Source organism: Schistocerca cancellata, chromosome 9, assembly GCF_023864275.1.
Source record: "Schistocerca cancellata isolate TAMUIC-IGC-003103 chromosome 9, iqSchCanc2.1, whole genome shotgun sequence".
Lineage (NCBI taxonomy): Eukaryota > Metazoa > Arthropoda > Insecta > Orthoptera > Acrididae > Schistocerca > Schistocerca cancellata.
The window spans coordinates 421,328,584-421,348,890 of record NC_064634.1 but is presented as its reverse complement, the minus strand read 5'-3'; positions in this window follow the sequence as shown (position 1 = coordinate 421,348,890).

Here is a 20,307-nt window from a genome sequence, read left to right as displayed (position 1 = left end):
TGGTAGCATGCCGCGACAGCGTGGACGTGAACCGTATGTGCAGTTGACGGACTTTGAGCGAGGGCATATAGTGGGCATGCGGGAGGCCGGGTGGACGTACCGCCGAATTGCTCAACACGTGGGGTGTGAGGTCTCCACAGTACATCGATGTTGTCGCCAGTGGTCGGCGGAAGGTGCACGTGCCCGTCGACCTGGGACCGGACCGCAGCGACGCACGGATGCACGCCAAGACCGTAGGATCCTACGCAGTGCCATAGGGGACCGCACCGCCACTTCCCAGCAAATTAGGGACACTGTTGCTCCTGGGGTATCGGCGAGGACCATTCGCAACCGTCTCCATGAAGCTGGGCTACGGTCCCGCACACCGTTAGGCCGTCTTCCGCTCACGCCCCAACATCGTGCAGCCCGCCTCCAGTGGTGTCGCGACAGGTGTGAATGGAGGGACGAATGGAGACGTGTCATCTTCAGCGATGAGAGTCGCTTCTGCCTTGGTGCCAATGATGGTCGTATGCGTGTCTGGCGCCGTGCAGGTGAGCGCCACAATCAGGACTGCATACGACCGAGGCACACAGGGCCTACACCCGGCATCATGGTGTGGGGACCGATCTCCTACACTGGCCGTACACCACTGGTGATCGTCGAGGGGACACTGAATAGTGCACGGTACATCCAAACCGTCATCGAACCCATCGTTCTACCATTCCTAGACCGGCAAGGGAACTTGCTGATCCAACAGGACAGTGCACGTCCGCATGTATCCAGTGCCACCCAACGTGCTCTAGAAGGTGTAAGTCAACTACCCTGGCCAGCAAGATATCCGGATCTGTCCCCCATTGAGCATGTTTGGGACTGGATGAAGCGTCGTCTCACGCGGTCTGCACGTCCAGCACGAACGCTGGTCCAACTGAGGCGCCAGGTGGAAATGGCATGGCAAGCCGTTCCACAGGACTACATCGAGCATCTCTACGATCGTCTCCATGGGAGAATAGCAGCCTGCATTGCTGCGAAAGGTGGATATACACTGTACTAGTGCCGACATTGTGCATGCTCTGTTGCCTGTGTCTATGTGCCTGTGGCTCTGTCAGTGTGATCATGTGATGTATCTGACCCCTGGAATGTGTCAATAAAGTTTCCCCTTCCTGGGACAATGAATTCACGGTGTTCTTATTTCAATTTCCAGGAGTGTATATTCCTAGAGTACTCGTTTTAAAGCAGGTTCTTGGGACTTTATTAATAAACTTTCTCGAGGTAGTTTACATCTATCTTAAAGAGTCTTCCGTTTCAGTTCCTTCAGTGTCTCTGTGACACTCTCCTACAGATTAAACAAATAACTATTCGTGCTGCCCTTCTCGGTACATGTTCAATATGTCCTGCTAGGCCTATCTGGTATGGGTCCCACCCACTTGAGCATTATTCTAGAACCGGTCACACGAGTGATTTGTAAGCAATCTCCTTTGTAGATTGACTGCACTTCACCAGTATTTTATCAATAAATCGAAATCTACCACCTGCTTCACCCACGACTGAACATGTGTGATCATTACAGTATTAATACTGGAACATAGTGCAATAGAGAAAAAATATCATAATGAAAATTTTCATTGGTACAGTGTGAGCACTACAGGCATAGTACACGGTGAGCACAAAGTCTTGTCTTGATTATAACAATTTATTACAGAATAAACATTGACATAATAATTTACATTTGATGCCGTTACATAGGTTAGGTTAGTAAACCTCAACGTGTGCTCCCTTGGTATCTCGGAGAAGGTCGAGGCGGTATTCCATTTCCCTTCAGGTGTTTCGTAACATGTGTTCTGTCACAGTACCCACAGCAGCTTGTATCCTAGCCTTCAGTTCGTCGACGTCAGCAACTGGTGTGACGAAGACTCTGTCCCTGATATAGCCCCAGAAAAAAAAGCCAAGGGGCGTAATGTCTGGAGAGGGGAGTAATGTCCAGATCGGTGGATTGGAAGGAACGGTCCAACACCCTGGCCACCCCGCTCTCCAGACATTACGCCCAAGTGGCCAGGTTGCATGGGATGAATTTTTTGGTTTGAAAGGGATGGCAGCTGTTGAAATGCAGGTACTGTTGGTGGTTGGTGGGTTTAATGTGGACAGACTGCAGATAGAGCCATTAGAGAGGATTAGGTCGGCTTCCAGAAAGGTGAGAAGGACCAGGTGATGTGGATGGGAGAGAAGGTATTGAGATTGTGAAGGAATTATGATAGGGTGTCTTGGCCCTGAGTCCAGATCATGAAGGTATCGTGAATGAACATGAATCAGACTAGTGGTTTGGCATTTCGGGAGGCTAGGAAGGTCTCCTCTTTTTTTATTTGAGTCATCAGTCTTCCGACTGGTTTGATACAAACCACTACGAATTCCTCTCCTGTGCCAACCTTTTCACCTCAGAGGCACTTGCAACCTACATCCTCAATTACTTTTTGGATGCATTACAATCTATGTCTTCCTCTACAGTTTTTGCCCTCTACAGCTCCTTCTAGTACCATGGAAGTCTGTCCCTGATGTCTTAACAGATGTCCAATCATCCTGTCCCCTCTTCTTGTAAGTGTTTTCCACATATTCCTTTCCTCTCCAGTTCTGCGCAGAACCTCCTCATTCCTTACTTTATCAGTCCACCTAATTTTCAGGATTCACCTGTAGCACCACATCTCAAATGCATTGATTCTCTTCTGTTTCGGTTTTCCCACAGTCCGTGTTTCACTACAGGTACCACACAATGCTGTGCTCCAAACGTATATTCTCAGAAATTTCTTCCTCAAATTAAGGCCTTTTCGTCAGTGCTAGTCTGTTTTTGATGTCCTCCTTGCTCTGTCCATCACAGGTTATTTTGCTGCCTAGGTAGCAGAATTCCTTAACCTCAACTACTTCTTGACCATCAATCATGATGTTTAGTTTCTCGCTGTTCTAATTTCTGCTACTTCTCATTATTTTCGTCTTTCTTCGATTTACTCTCAGTCCATATCCTGCACTTATTAGACTGCTCATTACCTCCAGCAGATAATGTAATTCTCTCCTCTAGATGGCATATAGGTAGGTTGGCATAGGAGGATGCCATGCAGGTCAGCATAGCAGTGCTACATAGCAGTGGGTTTGGCGTCTGAAGGAAGTTTAGTGTTCAATAGCAGTAAGACCATGGGCATGAGGGATGTTGGTGTATAGGGAGGTGGCGTCACTAGTGACGAGTAGAGATCCAGGAGGTAAAGGTCTGGGGATGGTGGAGAATTACTGAAGGAATTGGTTGCTGTCTTCGATGTGGGAGGCTAGGTTATGAGCAATCGGTTGTTAGTAATGAGCGCCAAAATCTATCAGTGTGGGCAAAATAACCAGCCACAATGGGGTGCCCAGCACTGCTGCATATGTGTATTTTGGGGCACATGTAAAAGGTGGGTGTGCTGGGTGTCATGAGGGTGAGGAGGGAAATGGATTCATGGGAGAGATTCTGGGAAAAACCTAAGGCTTTAAGCAGGGATTGGGGGTTGTGCTGGACTTCCGGTATGGGATCACTCTGGGAGAATTTATGGGTGGAGGAGTCAGGTAATTGGCGTAGGCCTTCCACCAGGTAGTCACTGCAATTCATAACAACAGTGGTGGAACTTTTGCCTGCACATAGGGCAATTAGGTCAGGATTTGTTTTGAGATTGTGCATGGCTATTCTGTCTTCTGCTGAAAGGCTAGTGTTCTGAGGAAGGGGCCTGAGGAAGGACAGTGAGGCTAAGTTGGAGGTAAGGAATTCCTGGAAGGTGACTGTGGGTGGTTAAGTGGGAGGGGGTCAGGATCACAGTTGGATGACGATATGAACTGGGAGAGGCAGAGTTCAGAGTTGGAATTAGGGTGGTTTTCGTTGGAGGGATTGGCAGCAAGAAAGTGTTTCCATTGAATGGATCGAGTGAAAGAGAGTATGTCTTTGACAACTCCAGCATGGTTAAATTTAGGTGTAGGACTGAAGGTGAGCCCTTTGAATAGGACTGAAACTTCGGTGGGGCTGAGGGTTTTTGTGGAAAGACTGCAGACAGAGATCTTGCGAAACTCAGCTCGCTCTGTCCCTCCATGAGATTCATAGTGCTGTAGACAACGGCGCTCAGGTTCCTATCATGTTCCTTGACTTCAGGAAGGCATTTGACACTGTCCCGCACTGCTGTTTAGTGAAAAAAATACAAGCTTACCGAGTACTGGACCAAGATTTATGACAGGAGTCAAGAACTTCTTGCACACAGAACTCAACATGTCACTTTTAACGGAGCAGCATCGACAAGTAAAGGTAATTTCCAGAGTAGGTACCCCAAGGAGTGTTACTGTTTACAATGTATATAAAGGATAAGTAGAAAGCGTTGGAATCTCTTTAAGACTGTTTGCAGATGATGCAGATGTCTATAAGAAAGCAGCAACGCCAGAAGACAGTTTCGATTTGTGAAATGACCTGCAGAGGATTAATGAATGGTGCAGGCTCTGGCTGTTGACCCCGAACATAAATAAATGTAAGATATTGTACATGCATAGCAAAAGGAATTGACTACTGAACAACTACGCTACTGTTGCCAACTCATGTGCACAATATCTGTCTTAAAGTACACTGACGGAAAAAATATAGGAACACCAAGAAGAGGCTGTGGTACATAAACGAAAGTTGGTAGGCGTGTTTCTACATCTCGAGGATAATGTCCATTCCAGTTTCGCGCCAGTCACATAAAAGTGGCGCTATAGCCCACTTCATGCAAGACGGCGCTTATGTGCAAAGGGGCAGTCCAATAGGGAAGCGTGGAGGGGATGAGGTTTGCGCATGCGTGGTGGCACAGAACAGGCAAACAAAGCCCATGCTGCTGAACAGTGTTGCTGCGGACAACAATCAGGTTCATTTGTCTTTGGTACATCGTATTATACATTCAGATCTATGAGGGAATAATACCTTTTGAAACCGATTTCGATGTCTTCTACATGAGAGAAATCTTACTTGTGAGTCTTGAGGTTGTGTTCACTGCTCCACAGCAATTGTCTGTCTGACGCTGGAAGGCGGGAACAGTTGATACAGCTTTGTGAACACGTCAAATACAATTTTTCTTGAAACGACGATTGTCTAACAATAAAATCTTCGAAAATAGTTGCAACAATTGCCATTTATTGCGATTTGTACTATATTATAACTAAGAATGTAACACATAACAAAATAAACTTCAAATTCAAACCTAAATCATTATATTTCTTTGACAACTGGTTCTACTCCATATAATTTTTTAAATGTCTGTAATGCACGAATAGGGGTGTGTTTCGCTGCAGTTCAGTGTAAATCACTATGTGTAAAAAAGAGCTACTGGTACCAAACGCTAGTGGAATATGGTATCGCAAAAACTGTCAGTATATTCTCATATTTTTCAGTGTCAACAGGCATTATGAATTTAAATTAACTAGTTCGACATTACACTGGACGAACTGACAATTATCCACCTTCTGTGAATGAGTCGACGGAAAGCTGACCGATAACGTCGAAAACCACCGATATCTCGACAGGTAACCCTTACTTTCATTTTAAGGCATTTTCCAATTCCTGCCATGAAAATAACATGGGTTTACGTGTCGAAATACTGGATTTTTTTTACGAATTTATCTAGCCACATTCTCGCAAGTAATACAACAGGCTGGGAAAGCTTAACTTCTCCTTGGGCAATGTGTTGAACATTATAGTCTGAATGCTTCACAGGCTACATATTCCTCATCAATAAAAGCTAGAGGATTCGTCTTCTCGATGGCCGTGAAAGGCTAGTTCTTGTTTACAAAGAAATACAATTGCCTGAATAAGACGAACCAATACTCTCCTGCTGGATGCACCTTGTTCGTTGTATTTCATTGCTGTCATTCGAGCGGCTTCAGAAAGGGCGTACTCAATTCTACTTTTGCTCAATAACTGAAATGATTCTTTGTTCTGCAGATGACGTTTTGATATCTGATGCTTTTGTGCTTTCCTGTCAAAGTTCTTTATTGTACAAATGCCCTCATTGCATCATTCCTTTTCACTACCAAACAGAAGACATATATAACAATATAATCTGTTGTTAACTGCATTTGCAGTCAAGCATACTTCTCGTACCAGGCTGTCTGAAAAGTGCGTTTTTGTTTGACGTAACTTACTTGACTTAATTCCTTTGGCCCCTGTGGGGGCGTAGGACATCCAGGAGAACTCGCTATCTGTCTCTGTCTTTGGCCATTTGCTCAATTCTGCCCAGGTCTTGCCAACTCTTTTTGCTTCCCCTTACACTGTCCTCTTCCATGTACCCCTTGGTCTTCTCTTTTTAGACCTGTCTTAGCCTACCTGCCTCTATCAACGTCCTTACATTCCAAAAAACAATACAGGTTTTCCTTTTCAGGCCAAAGGTCATATCCTTAAGATCCATCTGGCTGTTTCTCCTTTTAGTTTCTGTGATATGTGTTTTTTGGTGGTGCAGGTTATCAGCCCACAGACCACGAGTGTCCCGGTGGGGCTGCCATCTCATGGCCTGGACACCTGCCAAGGTTTTATTTCAGGGCCTTACCCCTTAGACAGCTTGTCTTCACCCCAACTACAGAACTCTATCCATCCCTTCACAATGAGGCCTATGTGCATCAACATTGTCCTGGTTTCCAAGGATCTTCCGCTGTCCACATTAGGGGACTGTGTCTGTTGCCACACAGTCACAGAGAGAAAAAGGAAAGGAAGGGAGTGTATAGGATGCGATAGAACAGAATAGAATATGACAGTAAAGGACAGGACAGGACACTAGACAGGACGTTGTGAGACACCCTTTGTCTGGATCCTCTATGGAGACCTGTCTGGCTTGGGAGGCCCTGCTGGTAGTTACATCACTGCCAGCATAGCCCTCCACTTCATTGGATCACACAAACCCCCTCGCCCACATGGACAGTGTTTTGTTGAGGCGGTGTCTCCTGAGGAGGGCCTTTTTGTTTGGCTTCACTTAAAACTACACTAAGTATAGGAGTAGGTCGTTTTTCCTTCAATCCGCACCTTTTTTCGTACATTAATGTAGAAACAGGCGTTTTTAATAAAAATTCTATAATGTGTTTAGTTGCTGGCTCACTCATGTTGGCGACAAACCGAAAATATGCACTAAAACCACACAAGAATCACTATGAACACAAACTGCACGACCGTTCACTTTCATGTTAAAAGCCAACATAAAAGCGGCAGAGACTAATCTCGATACCTGCTAACAAGTACAGTGCAACAGCTTTTGTAGAAGAAGGGAAGTAGAGGAGAGCTGAGAATACTATTCAAGTGCAGCCACACACCGCCAGGTAAGGGAAGGGAGGCAGAGACTGAGAGCAGTCAAGTCTCAAACAGGCAATAGCACCAATACTCAGGGTGTGGCAGCGCAGGTTACAAAACTGATGACTTCACACATTTAGTGCTCTAAGTAGAAAGTTGTTTATATTTTTTTATGAATTACTATTGCCTCTTTTATAAGCACAAATACAGGGGAGACTAAGTCTCAAAGTCTCCCCTCACACTATGCCACTGATGATTCATAAAATTTGTTGCTTCATGGTGAGGCAATACAGAACCTGCACTTAGAAGCCCTGCTTGTGGTGAATTCCATTAAATTAAAAGTACCACAATTGCTAACCATTAGCCTTCAAATTTGTCAAGTGCTGTACTATGTATGATATTCTTCCCAGCCTCACTCAAATAATTTACATACTTTCAATTTGTAAGATTAATGTATAGAAAGATTTGAGCTTGAACCACTGTCAAAACAGTAGGATTTTAATTTTGCATAACATTTATATTATTATTGTATTACAAAGTAAAAGTTTTAATAGTAATGAATACAAAATGTTGTGTATATGTTTTGCTTATGTAATTGTCGCTTCTGTTATGCTAAAACAATAATTATAATCATGTGTACAGATTTGCTATGTAATATGCACACATTCATGTAATATTGTGTTAAGGATTATATTTGCTCTGATAGAGGACTTATTCAGTCCGTAGCCATCCAGCCTGGAGATTGGATGTATGACAGTCTATCTCCTGCTCAGCTAGCCCTCTACAGTCTCTGATGAAACAGCAAGTCCCACATAGGGAACATAGCCACCATGACCTGCAGCACCACCATTTGAGTCAAGACTGCTGAGGAACATCCAGCACGCCTTCTCATGGCCTAAACAGTGGGTCCAGAGGCAGACCATCATCCATCATTGTGCTGCTGCTGCCCACCTCTGTTCCTATAGGCAGGCTTCAATGCTGCCAGACTTTTTCCTGTTTGGAGGCTATAGTGTAGCTCAGCATGACTACATGCATTTGGTGCAGAGTTGTTGGGTGCCTTCTTGGGTGCTGTCTATGGTGTGATCAAGAGTTCCCTGGTTACACACTTTGCTGAGCTGCCATCAACCAAGTGGAATGTATACAACAATGCCAGTATGGCATAGCCAGCAACTCCATTATATTGTTGGGCACTGATTCTGGTGCTCCCACTGCCATGATGGCTGAAATAGCACATCACACCATAGCATCAATGCATTTTGGCATGGCATATACCATCACTACCACACCACCACTGCAAACATCCCATGAATCAAGACAGTTGTGTATCATTGAGTGATAAATGTTTGCTTCATGAAAGATAATTCATTAGGACCTTCAGGCACTAGACAGGCCATCTCATACCTAGCCACTACTACATGTGCCCAGGGTTGGTGGACAATCTAAGTTCTGGGCATGACAACCTACCATCATCACCCATATAGCATCCAGTACCACAGGTATTAGACATGCTGTCAGAAATTGTCAAGTCTGACCTCATAGTATCCAGTGTGAAAAGTCATCTTGCACTGGCATTGTTCCTGTACCAGGAGTCCAGCCTGGTTTGGCAACATGACTTAAGCAGCTTGCACATCAGCAATATATGAGTATATGCTAGTGAAGGGCAATTTTTTGTGTTGGCCTTTTTGATTATTTTGTTTGCAGCCTTGGTAGGGCATTCTCACTGTCACAGAAACTTGAAAGCACTATTTGTTAAGTCAAAGGAGCCTCCAAATCTGTCTCAGTTTAGAGATAATTGTAGAGAGGTTTACTTGCAACCAGTGAGGTGCTCATATAGTAGCTTGGCTGGACATGAGTTGTTATGTATGCAGGCAGTGTCAGCTGTATGTAGCACAATAGAAGGGATGGCCATGAAGTGCATTGATACTCTGAACCTCTTTGAGCCATGACACAGTGTAAGGAGTGGTATACTATGTGCCATAGCTGCTTATGTTGGTGTGCAATTTTTGCTGTTTTATTGTTGGATGGTGGTTATATAAATGGGAGAAACCTGAGCAGTGACTACAAGGGATGTAAATGAAGTCCAACAAATTGATTCTGTTACGGCTAACCTGATGATTCTGTTTGTTGATAAAGCAACAGAGGGTTAGTGATCTGAAGGCTGCTGTAAAGTTAGGAAATTAGTTAAATGAAAGATCTTTAAATATGACCAAGCTATGATTGGTTAGTGACGCTAAACCATATGTTATGTACCATATGGGAATGAGTAAGTCAGATTTTTTGAAGAATTTGAAATGGTGTTTCTCTATCAGCAATGCCACAATAGCAGTGCAATGTTTTTCACAGAGTGACTTAATGGTCTATAGCAAAACACAACAAATTGTAGAAGCATTTGCAGGAAGAATTCAGAAGGCCAGCACAGATATCCATGAATTAATGCAAAATGTGGAGGCAGATAAAATCATTTTGCAGGAAGCTTAGAACATGTAGTTGGGTATGTTTCAAAGAGGATAATTCAAGAAAGCTGTGAGTGGAAAACACAAAAGTCTTAATTTCTGCTATTATATAGTGGCTACATAACTTGAAGAAGTTGACATTGTGTCATGGGGACAAGATAAATAGGATATTTTTTCCTCTGTGATACAGAGTTATAGATGTGAATGCACAGGCCATATTAAGAAGCAACATTGGGAACCCCTGTATTCTGAATGTGGGGTAATAAGTCTTCATGTATGTGGTTGTCACAAAAAAAGCATAATGGACAGCATCAGAACAAGCATTTCTAATTTCCATTGGAAGTTGCTCATCATTGGATGGTGTGCCCAGTAAAATGGAATACTGCAGAAGCCTTTGCAATGATGGAGAGTTGTTTGGTTGCCATAGTAAGTGGAACTGTATATAGATTTTTGGTGGACACAGGGGCTCAGCCGGCCAGAGTGTCCGTGCGGTTCTAGGCGCTACAGTCTGGAACCGAGTGACTGCTACGGTCGCAGGTTCGAATCCTGCCTTGAGCATGGATGTGTGTGATGTCCTTAGGTTAGTTAGGTTTAATTAGTTCTAAGTTCTAGGCGACTGATGACCTCAGAAGTTGCATAGTGCTCAGAGCCATTTGAACAGGGGCTCATGTGTCAGTAGTCAGTCCTGACCTTCTAGATAGGAGCAGATTGAGGACTGCATGATATAGGTTATATGGAGTGGATGGAAATGATGTGGCATTGTTGGGATCAAGATCACTTGGTTTCAGCATTAGAGCAAGGAACTTTCAGGAGTACATGGAAGTGTTGCCAGATGTTGATTTTCAGAACATAGTGACATAGTGGTCAATGATAATGATAATTCATATTTGAACAAATGTATGAAAATAGTCTGCCTGTACACACTATAATTAATTAATTATTGTTTGTTCTGTTATTCTCTACTAGAATGGTCAATGATAATGATAAGTCATATCTGAAAAACAAATGTATGCAGTATAAATAATTAATTATTGTTTGTTTTGTTATTATCTACTATATTCTGCTTGAGATATATATTTACATATGTTTTACCACTTTAGGCCTATGTTATTACTTTATTGTATAATTACAAACTCATATAATGTAATATGACTACTCCTATATCATTGTATATGATAAAATGGATGCTCAATGAATGAATGAATGAATGAATCATACCTAACAGATAGAGTACAAAGAGTAGAGATAACACATACTTCAAACAGATCTAAACATTTAGTAAAACACTTATCAGAATCAAAATACATTAATATAGGGGTTCCACAAGGTAGCATATTAGGACCAATACTGTTCCTGATATACATCAATGACTTTCCCAGTAGTGTTACTCACAATGAAAAAATTCTCTTCACTTGTGACAGCCATATTATAGTCACTGAGAAAACAAGAGAACTCCTTGCTGAGAAAGCAAATGAAACTCTCAAGGAAGTCTATGATTGGTCGATGAGCAATAAAGTGACATTGAACATAAAGTAAACTTATGCCATGAATTTCAGCTTGAAGAGGAAAAATGACAATGTTGAATTAAATGTAGATGGCACCTCTATAGACTATGTAACAAATGTAAAATTTCTATAAATGAATATTGATTCTCAGTTGAAGTGGTGTGAACACACAAAGGTACTCACAAACAGAATGTCATCTGCATGTTATGCCCTTAGAATCCTGTCATCAGTGTGTAACATGCAGTATCTTTTAGTTACATATTATTCATATGTACACTCAGTACTTAGCTATGGCATTCTTTTTTGAGGAACAAATGCACTAAATATGAACACAATTTTCAAACTCCAGAAAAGAGCAATAAGAATAATAACCAAAAATACTAGTCGAGCTCATTGTAAAGATCTATTCAAAACATGGGATTTTAACTGCTCCACGTGAATACATTTACCAGTCAGTTGTACACATCAAAAACGACGTTGGTAATTACTGCACAAACAGCTCTGTCCATGACCACGTAACAAGAGATAGACTCAACTTACATTTACCAAGAAAAAATAAACATAAAACTCAAAAATGGTTCAAATGGCTCTGAGTACTATGGGACTTAACATCTGTGGTCATCAGTCCCCTAGAACCTAGAACTACTTAAACCTAACTAACCTAAGGACATCACACACATCCATGCCCGAGGCAGGATTCGAACCTGCGACCGTAGCAGTCGCGCGGCATTTTCTACAAAGGAATAAAACTGTACAATAAATTACCAAAAGAGATTGAAGAGATTGCAAAAACACAGGCAGCTAAAATGTACCTGTTATGCAATACATTTTATAAATGAAGGATTACTCAGATAAAACAGAGTAGGGGTTTGATAAAAAAAATGTTATACAAATAAATAATAATAATGATTACACAATGTCCAGCATTCCACATAACACCTTCACTTTATGTTTTTCCTTCCTTTTTCCTTTCTAGAAATGCTTACCCTCAAGCTATGCATAGCACAATATACTAACACCTCTTCCTATTTCTGAGTTCAACGTCTCTCTCGTTATGCAGGGATGCTGACTCAGTTTTTCAGGATAGTAAATGGTAAGTTGCAGTACAGAAAAATGGCCCAGAGATCACCGGTGTGTGTGTGTGTGTGTGTGTGTGTGTGTGAGTGAAGTGTTATGAAACAATGTGTGTATTGTGTGTGCAGTGACTGATAGTGAGATATGAGTGAAAAGTGTGGCAGTACATTATTTAATAAGTTATTTGTAAAAAAAAAGGTATTGTATACCAGGAGTAAATCTAATGATTGTCTCTAACTAGAAGTCTATAAATAATATATGTGTATACAAATTAGCTTATTGTAAATTGATCTAAACTTATAAATACTTTGACATGTCCTATATCCTTGTAAAAAGAGATATATGGATGAGTAAAACTACTACTACTACTACTACTACTACATGTACCATGGGGTTGTCACTCATTGTGAATAAGTGTCACTTCACAGGAACATAGGTGTAATTATTTGGGTGATGTAATTGGTCAGGAGGGTGTTGCAACTGTTCCATACCTGATTCAAGCAGTCCATGATTTTGTGCCACAAAGGATAACAAAACATATTCAGTTGCTTTTCTGACTTTGTAATTGTAATAAGAAAATTGTTAATGGAATTTGTGCAATTGGTGAACTATTGAAACAGTTGTTTAAAAAAAGGAGTGAAATTTTAGTGGTAAGCTAATTGTGAAACTGCATTTTGGGCCTTGGAACAGTCATTAATGATAAGACTAGTATAAATGTTTCAAGATTTGAGAAAGAAATTTATTTCATGGTATGATATGAGAAATCTGGCAATTGGATATATTCTTTGCCAAAATGAAAATGGCAAAGAGAATCTGGTGGCATATGCATCAAGACAGTTATATAAAGCAGAGCAGAACTATTCTACCACAGAAAAGGAAATACTTTTGGATTAAAGGAGACTACTCATTGAGGAAGAGAAGTGTCAAGCTGTCAACATCCACACACATACGAATGAAAACATGCTAGCTTACGGAGTTATTCTTTGATGGGAGAGAGTAAAATATACACAGAGAAACACACACACACACACACACACACCTATGCCTCTATGGTTCTGCCTGGACTAACAGTGCCAATGCTGTATTTCAGCAGGGAACTAGTTGTTGTGTGGTTAGTGTCAGGTGGGGTGGTTAGAGGGAGAGAAAGGCAGGATGGAAGGAGAGAGACTGGGGTAGTGGCTTGGAGGAAGATGTTCTGTTTGCTGGCTAGGAATGTGTAAGGGAGTGTTGGCCGGTGTATGGGCTAGACATGTAATGCTTGGTTGTAGGGGCTGGTGGGGAGTGGCACATGGTAAAGGCAATAGGGTGATACGAACAGGGATTAGGTGACAACATAGAGGAAGGGGTTACAGGGACAGTGGGAGACCCGAGATTAAGCCCAGGATGATTAAGGGTGCAAAGAATGCATTGTTAAGTATAGCTCTCATCTGTACAGTTGAGAGAAGTTGATGGTGGAGGGAAGGATACAGATGGCCCAGGTTGTGAAGCAGCTGCTGAAGTTGAGCATGCCGTGCTCAACTGAATGTTGTGCAAATGAGTGTTCAATTCTGTTCCTGGCTACTGTTTTGTGGTGACCAATCATTCTAGTGGACAACTAGTGGATAGTCATACTGACATAAAAAACTGTGCAGTGTTTACAGTGGATTTGCTATACAACATAACTGCTTTCATAGGTGGTCTTGCATCTGATTGGGTAAGATAAGCCTGTGGCAGGACTGGACTGGGAGGCACTGGGTAGATAGGTTAGGCAGGTCTTGCACCTTTAACTGAAACAGTGGTATGATACTAGTGGCAAAGGACTGGTAATGGGAGTGGCATAGGGGTGGGCCAGGATGCTGTGTAGGTTGATTGGGTGACAAAACACCTCCGTGGGAGGGGTGGGAAGGATTTTGGTAGGATGTCCCTCACTTCAGTACAGAATGAGATATAATCAAAGCCCTGGTGAATGATGTGTTTCAGTTGTTCCAGTCCATGACGGTATTAGGTGATGAGAGGGGTACACTTTTGTAAATGATTCTTTTGGGTGGTGGGAGGATTGGGTGAGTGTGATTATATGGCAGTGTAAGTATGTTTGTGGACTAGGTTTGCTGTGTATTTCCCATCTGTGAAGATCTTCATTGTAATGGGCAAGGGAATACATCATCCTCAGTGGCTAGGCTGTATGTGAGGGATTTTTTTGGTGTGAAAAGTATGCCAGCTGCCTAAATGCAGGTACTGTTGGTGATTAGTGGCTTTAATGCAGAAGGAGGTGTGGACAGAGCCATCAGAGAGGTGACGGTCAACATCCACCCATGTTGAGCAGAAGAAGACAAGGTGAAGTGGATATGAGAAAAGGTGTTGAGGCTGTGAAGGAATATGGATAGGGTGTCTTGGCCCTGAAACTAGATCATGAAGATATCATCAATGAAGATATTGGAAATTGTGGGAGGGTAGGAAGGTTTCCCCCAGTTGGCACATAAACATGTTGGTATATGTAGGTGCCATGCATGTGCCCAAATTTGTGTCTATACCTTCCCTCCAAAGGAAAAGTGTTTATAAATCAGGATAACCTGCTCATTTCCAATATCATTTCCTGTGTCATTCCATCCCTACTCTAATGGATTTCCCAGGTAAAACAGGCCCAATTTTGGTCCTTAAATGCTGTCTATATCATGGAATCCTCCCCCCTACCAGTGGCCTCGCCATAAAAACCCCCTTCTCTGGATCCCATTCTACCTTTCACAATGACCTTTATCTTTTTGGATTCCACCAGTCTCTACTCTCACATATCTGGCACTGCAGAAAAACCTTTTCTTGCCACAGGCATCCTAGAATCACCTCTACTCCCTCCACAAGATATGTGTAATCCTTAACACATGCATCTCTGAACTAGATACCCTTGCAGTCTGACACCTAGAGAAATGTTCCAGACACCACTTCCACAAATTGTCCAATCTGTTGACATCCTACTCTCAGCTTGGGGCACCACTATCCATCATTACCTATCCACACTGTGAACCACCTTTTCAACACCTCATAGTGACCAGACACTGCCTAGCTAACCTCTTCAATTCATCACATCCTCAAAAACTCCCTTCTTATGCCCCACAAAATCCAGAACCCAAGGAAAGTCAAAACACTGCTATTCAACTTTCCATCAAGAACCTCTGTGCCACAGCAGTTTCACTCCTATCCAAAGGCCTCATCTTTAGCCCTGCACCCAAGTTTAATTGTGTTGGAATTTTCAAAGACCTACTCTCCATCTCCCAATTCTTACGATGGAAGCACTTCTTTGCCCCAATTCCTCCAACTAAAGACATTCTAATCCCAACATTGAACCTCACCTCTCCCAGTTCATATCACCATCCAAAAGTTACACTGTGCCCCTTGTAATAAATATTGCCTCCCCAGAACTTTCATACTTCAGTTGAAATGTTCGATTCCATATAAGTTTCTGTCTGACTTTATTTAATTTTATACTTAAATTATATATTCCACATCTAAAGATAATTTTGCATGTACTTGACCACCAGAATACTATATTTCTGATAATATAATTTTATTTTTCATATCAATCCATTTAGCAACACTGATCTTGAACCATGAAAGTTAGTAATCACAAATGTTAACTTACATGAGGCAAAAACTACTTTACAGTGAAACTAACATTGTTTTGCTTTAATTTTCATGTAAACATAATTTCTGTATCTATTTCTAATTTTTCTAATTTTATTATTAATAATTTAATCAACAATGATATGGTTATAATAGAAGGAAACATTCCACGAAGGAAAAATATACCTAAAAACAAAGATGATGTGACTTACCAAATGAAAGTGCTGGCAGGTCGACAGACACACAAACGATCACAAACATACACACAAAATTCAAGCTTTCGCAACAAACTGTTGCCTCATCAGGAAAGAGGGAAGGAGAGGGAAAGACGAAAGGATGTGGGTTTTAAGGGAGAGGGTAAGGAGTCATTCCAGTCCCGGGAGTGGAAAGACTTACCTTAGGGGGAAAAAAGGACGGGTATACACTCGCACACACACACACATATATATGTGTGGATGGATATGTGTGTGTGTCCGAGTGTATACCCGTCCTTTTTTCCCCCTAAGGTAAGTCTTTCTGCTCCCGGGACTGGAATGACTCCTTACCCTCTCCCTTAAAACCCACATCCTTTCGTCTTTCCCTCTCCTTCCCTCTTTCCTGATGAGGCAACAGTTTGTTGCGAAAGCTTGAATTTTGTGTGTATGTTAGTGTTCGTTTGTGTGTCTGTCGACCTGCCAGCACTTTCATTTGGTAAGTCACATAATCTTTGTTTTTAGGTATAATTTAATCAACAGTTATACAAAGACAGGAAGATGATAGTTTTTATATTCTCAAACTTTGCAACCTTCATTATTAATTATTAGTTGTATAATAAATAATAATATATAAATAAATAATAATGTGCATCACACAGCTTCAAAAATACTGAGCTACTATGTAAACACTTATCAAAAATATTCGAACATCTACCTTCCATTCATTATGTCAGCATAAAACTTGAAAATTCATAGTACGACTGGATTCTCAGGACTGGACTCTCACCTTATGATATAGTATATGACAGGAAAGTCCCTTCACCCTTTAAGGTAGTAAAATCTAGGAATGAAAGAAACAATGATTTAGTAAAATAAGTTTTTGAAAACGTTATGTGATGTTCAGCAGAGATTGAAAAGTCTTCTTCAGACAGGAAACACAGACACTTTCATACAAGCAAGCACACTTCAAGCACACATGATCACTATCTCCAACTGCTCCAGCAGAATTCTTGCCAGAGTGGCTGTAGTAGTGGTCATATGCACAAGAAGTGTGTTTGCAATTGTGAACATGTGTGTGTGTTTTTCTTTGGAAGAAGAAGGCTTTGGCTGAATGCTCAGTGTGAAACAGTCCTTTCATTATACCTGCCTGCAACACAGTGTGTCAACTGTATAGTGAGTAGCAATCTATCCTTTTCATAATATTCATTATATTCCAACCTGGCCTCTTTCTTATTGATTATTGGATGCTTTTGTATTGTCTGCATAGTACTACCTGAAGAGATTTGCAATCTGTCTGGCACCAGTAACTCACTTGTCAGAGTTCAGAGTGATATTTTCCTTTTTACCATTGCCTTCCTACAATATTGCTTCCCTGATTGCCTTACTTTTATTTCTGACTCTGCTATAAACTTATCATTAGCCGTTAGTTCTGCCTGATGTACAGCTCTTCTATTTACTTGAACATAATTGACTTGGAATGTAATCAGATTCTAATAATACAAAATACTATACTGTGAATGTTTTTAGTAATACCAGAACATAAGCAAGCCAATGGCCTTGCCATAATGGTAACATCAGTTCCTGTCAGATCACCAAAGTTAAGCATTGTCAGGCTAGGCTAGCACTTGGATTGGTGACCATTCTGCATGTTGAGCACTGTTGGCAAGCAGGGTGCACTCAGCCCTTGTGAGGTAAACAGGAGCTACTTGATTGAGAAGTAGTGGCTCCAGTCTTGTAAACTAACGTACAGCCAGGAGAGCAGTGTGCTGACCACATGCCCCTCCATATCTGCACCCAGTGATGCTTGTGGGCTGAGGATAACACAGCGGCCAGTCAGTACTGTTGAACCTTCATGGCAAGTAAGGGAAGGTTTTTTGTTTTAGAACATAAAAATAACAGTGGTTTTTTAATACCACTAGTTCTCAGACAAGACAGCAATACCTACATCTGTAGTGTGTAACAAAATAATGTTAAAAACAAGTTAGAAATGAAAGTCTGTTCAGCAGTTATGATGTAAACAACAAATAAGCTGATGCAGTTGTTTACAGAGGACATGCTTGTAGATTGTAGATTGTAGATTGTATTTTATTGGTCCTGTTGTCTACATAGCAGCTTATGCATAAGACATTGGACAAGTCAAGTTATAAATATACAGGCTGAAAGTAATTTCAAGGCATACATATTTAAGCTTACAATAATACACTTTACACACAAGTATTTATATAACACATTTCATAAATTTAAATATTCTTCAATGGAATAAAAGCAGTGATGCTGTAAATATGACTTTAGAGATTTTCCAAATGTATTGACCTCAGTGATAGCTTTTATGTTTTCAGGAAGTTTGTTATAAAGCTTAACTCCCATGTGAAAAGTACCTTTTTGGCACAGTGCTGTACTGATTTGAGTCGTATGTAAGTTCCTGTTTTGTCTGGTAAAGTGCTCATGTATATCACAGTTTTTTTGTAGCCTCTGGTCCTTGCCTATTACATTTAATTTAAAGAACAAAAGGGTTTCCATAATGTATACACACGGTAATGAGGGAATACCAGATTTCTTAAACAGGGGTTTACAAGAGTCTCTAGGCTTGCACCCAAACAAGATTCTAATGGCCCTTTTTTGTAGTTTAAAAGTGCTATTAGCTATTTTTAGAGTTTCCCCAGAAGGTGACCCCATATCTAAGACGAGAATGAAAGTACGCATGATATGCATTCAATACTGTTTTCTCACTACAGCATGATTTTAATGAACAAAGAAGATAACATGTTTTGCTCAGTTCTGCATTGAGACATTCAATATGCTTATTCCATCTGATGTTACTCTGCAGCCAAAGTCCTAAGAATTTGGTTTCAGTACTGTTACCAACTGGTTCGTCATTGATAGAGACTGATGGGATAAACATATCCTTGTTAGGAACATTGTGGAATTTTAGAGCAACGGTTTTCTTACTGTTTATTACAAGCTGATTACTCTGTGCCCAGCTGCTAAGTTGTTTCGTGACCGTGTTTACTGTCTGCTGTAACTGTTCATCGTCGTCTCCTTTTAGTAGAATCGTGGTGTCATCTGCAAATATGATTGATTTGTGTGCATCAATATTTAAGCTTAGATCATTTATGTACAGAAGAAACAGAAGCTTCATAAAATTTCAGTGTAATAAGTATTTATATCAAATTACTGATTATTTCAAACTTGTTACCACAACTTGTCAAACTAAATTTTTTAATAAATCTTAAGAAAATTCATAGATTTCAATTGTAAGTTCAATTATGTACTATTCTAACAACATTGAGAAAATATTTGTAATTGTTACATGTTACATGAGCATCAGTGGTGGTATCCACATTACATCAGTCCTGGATCAAATTTTGTAACACGTAATATGTGTATATCACTATGTCAATAAATCTGCTAGCAAATGAAAAGTTGTGTCATATACATGAAAATAATATCAGCATCTAACATAACTGCTTGACCATGCAGAAAGAACCTCTATATTTTAAGTGAAGTTGTGTATTTCAGCAACCTGAGTTACTTTCATTCAATGAACTGCAGTATAAAAGTGGAGCATTATTCAATATGTGTGTAAGACAGCATATGTTGGAACATCTTAACAAAGGACTTTTATGCTCTTTATGTATTTTCCTACAGATTAACATCCCACATGATCAAAAGGATTATCAGTATTAAACTTCCCCAATTCCTGAGAAAGTTTTGGTTGACTTCAAATATGTTATCTCATTCCTTATGTATGTAGCAAATTATATCTGTGACCACAATTACTTCTCCATTGAGTGGAAAACATATAGAAATATCTGTGGCACATCCATTGATACTAACATCTCAGCCTCACATATGAAGCTGTTTTTGTACCATCCATAACACTCTTTTAGTCAACAAAACACTCACATGGTTCATATATGTTGATGATATCTTTATAATCTAAAGCCAGTACAAGACACATTCTCTTCTCTTTCAGACAACCTCAACACCATATTTCCTTAGCATTTTATTTTCTCCTATTTGGTACGAACCAGTCATGTGGCTGGAGTTTGACCACTGTGTTTTTAGAGTCTCCTTAAAAATCTCTGTAGGTATTAAGCCTGCCAACTACAAACCTCACCTCCCTGCTATAATGTGGCACCAATAATGTATGGTACATCTGTGGTGATGAGCAGTTCCTCTTACAATTTGCTTTACACATGCATAGATTA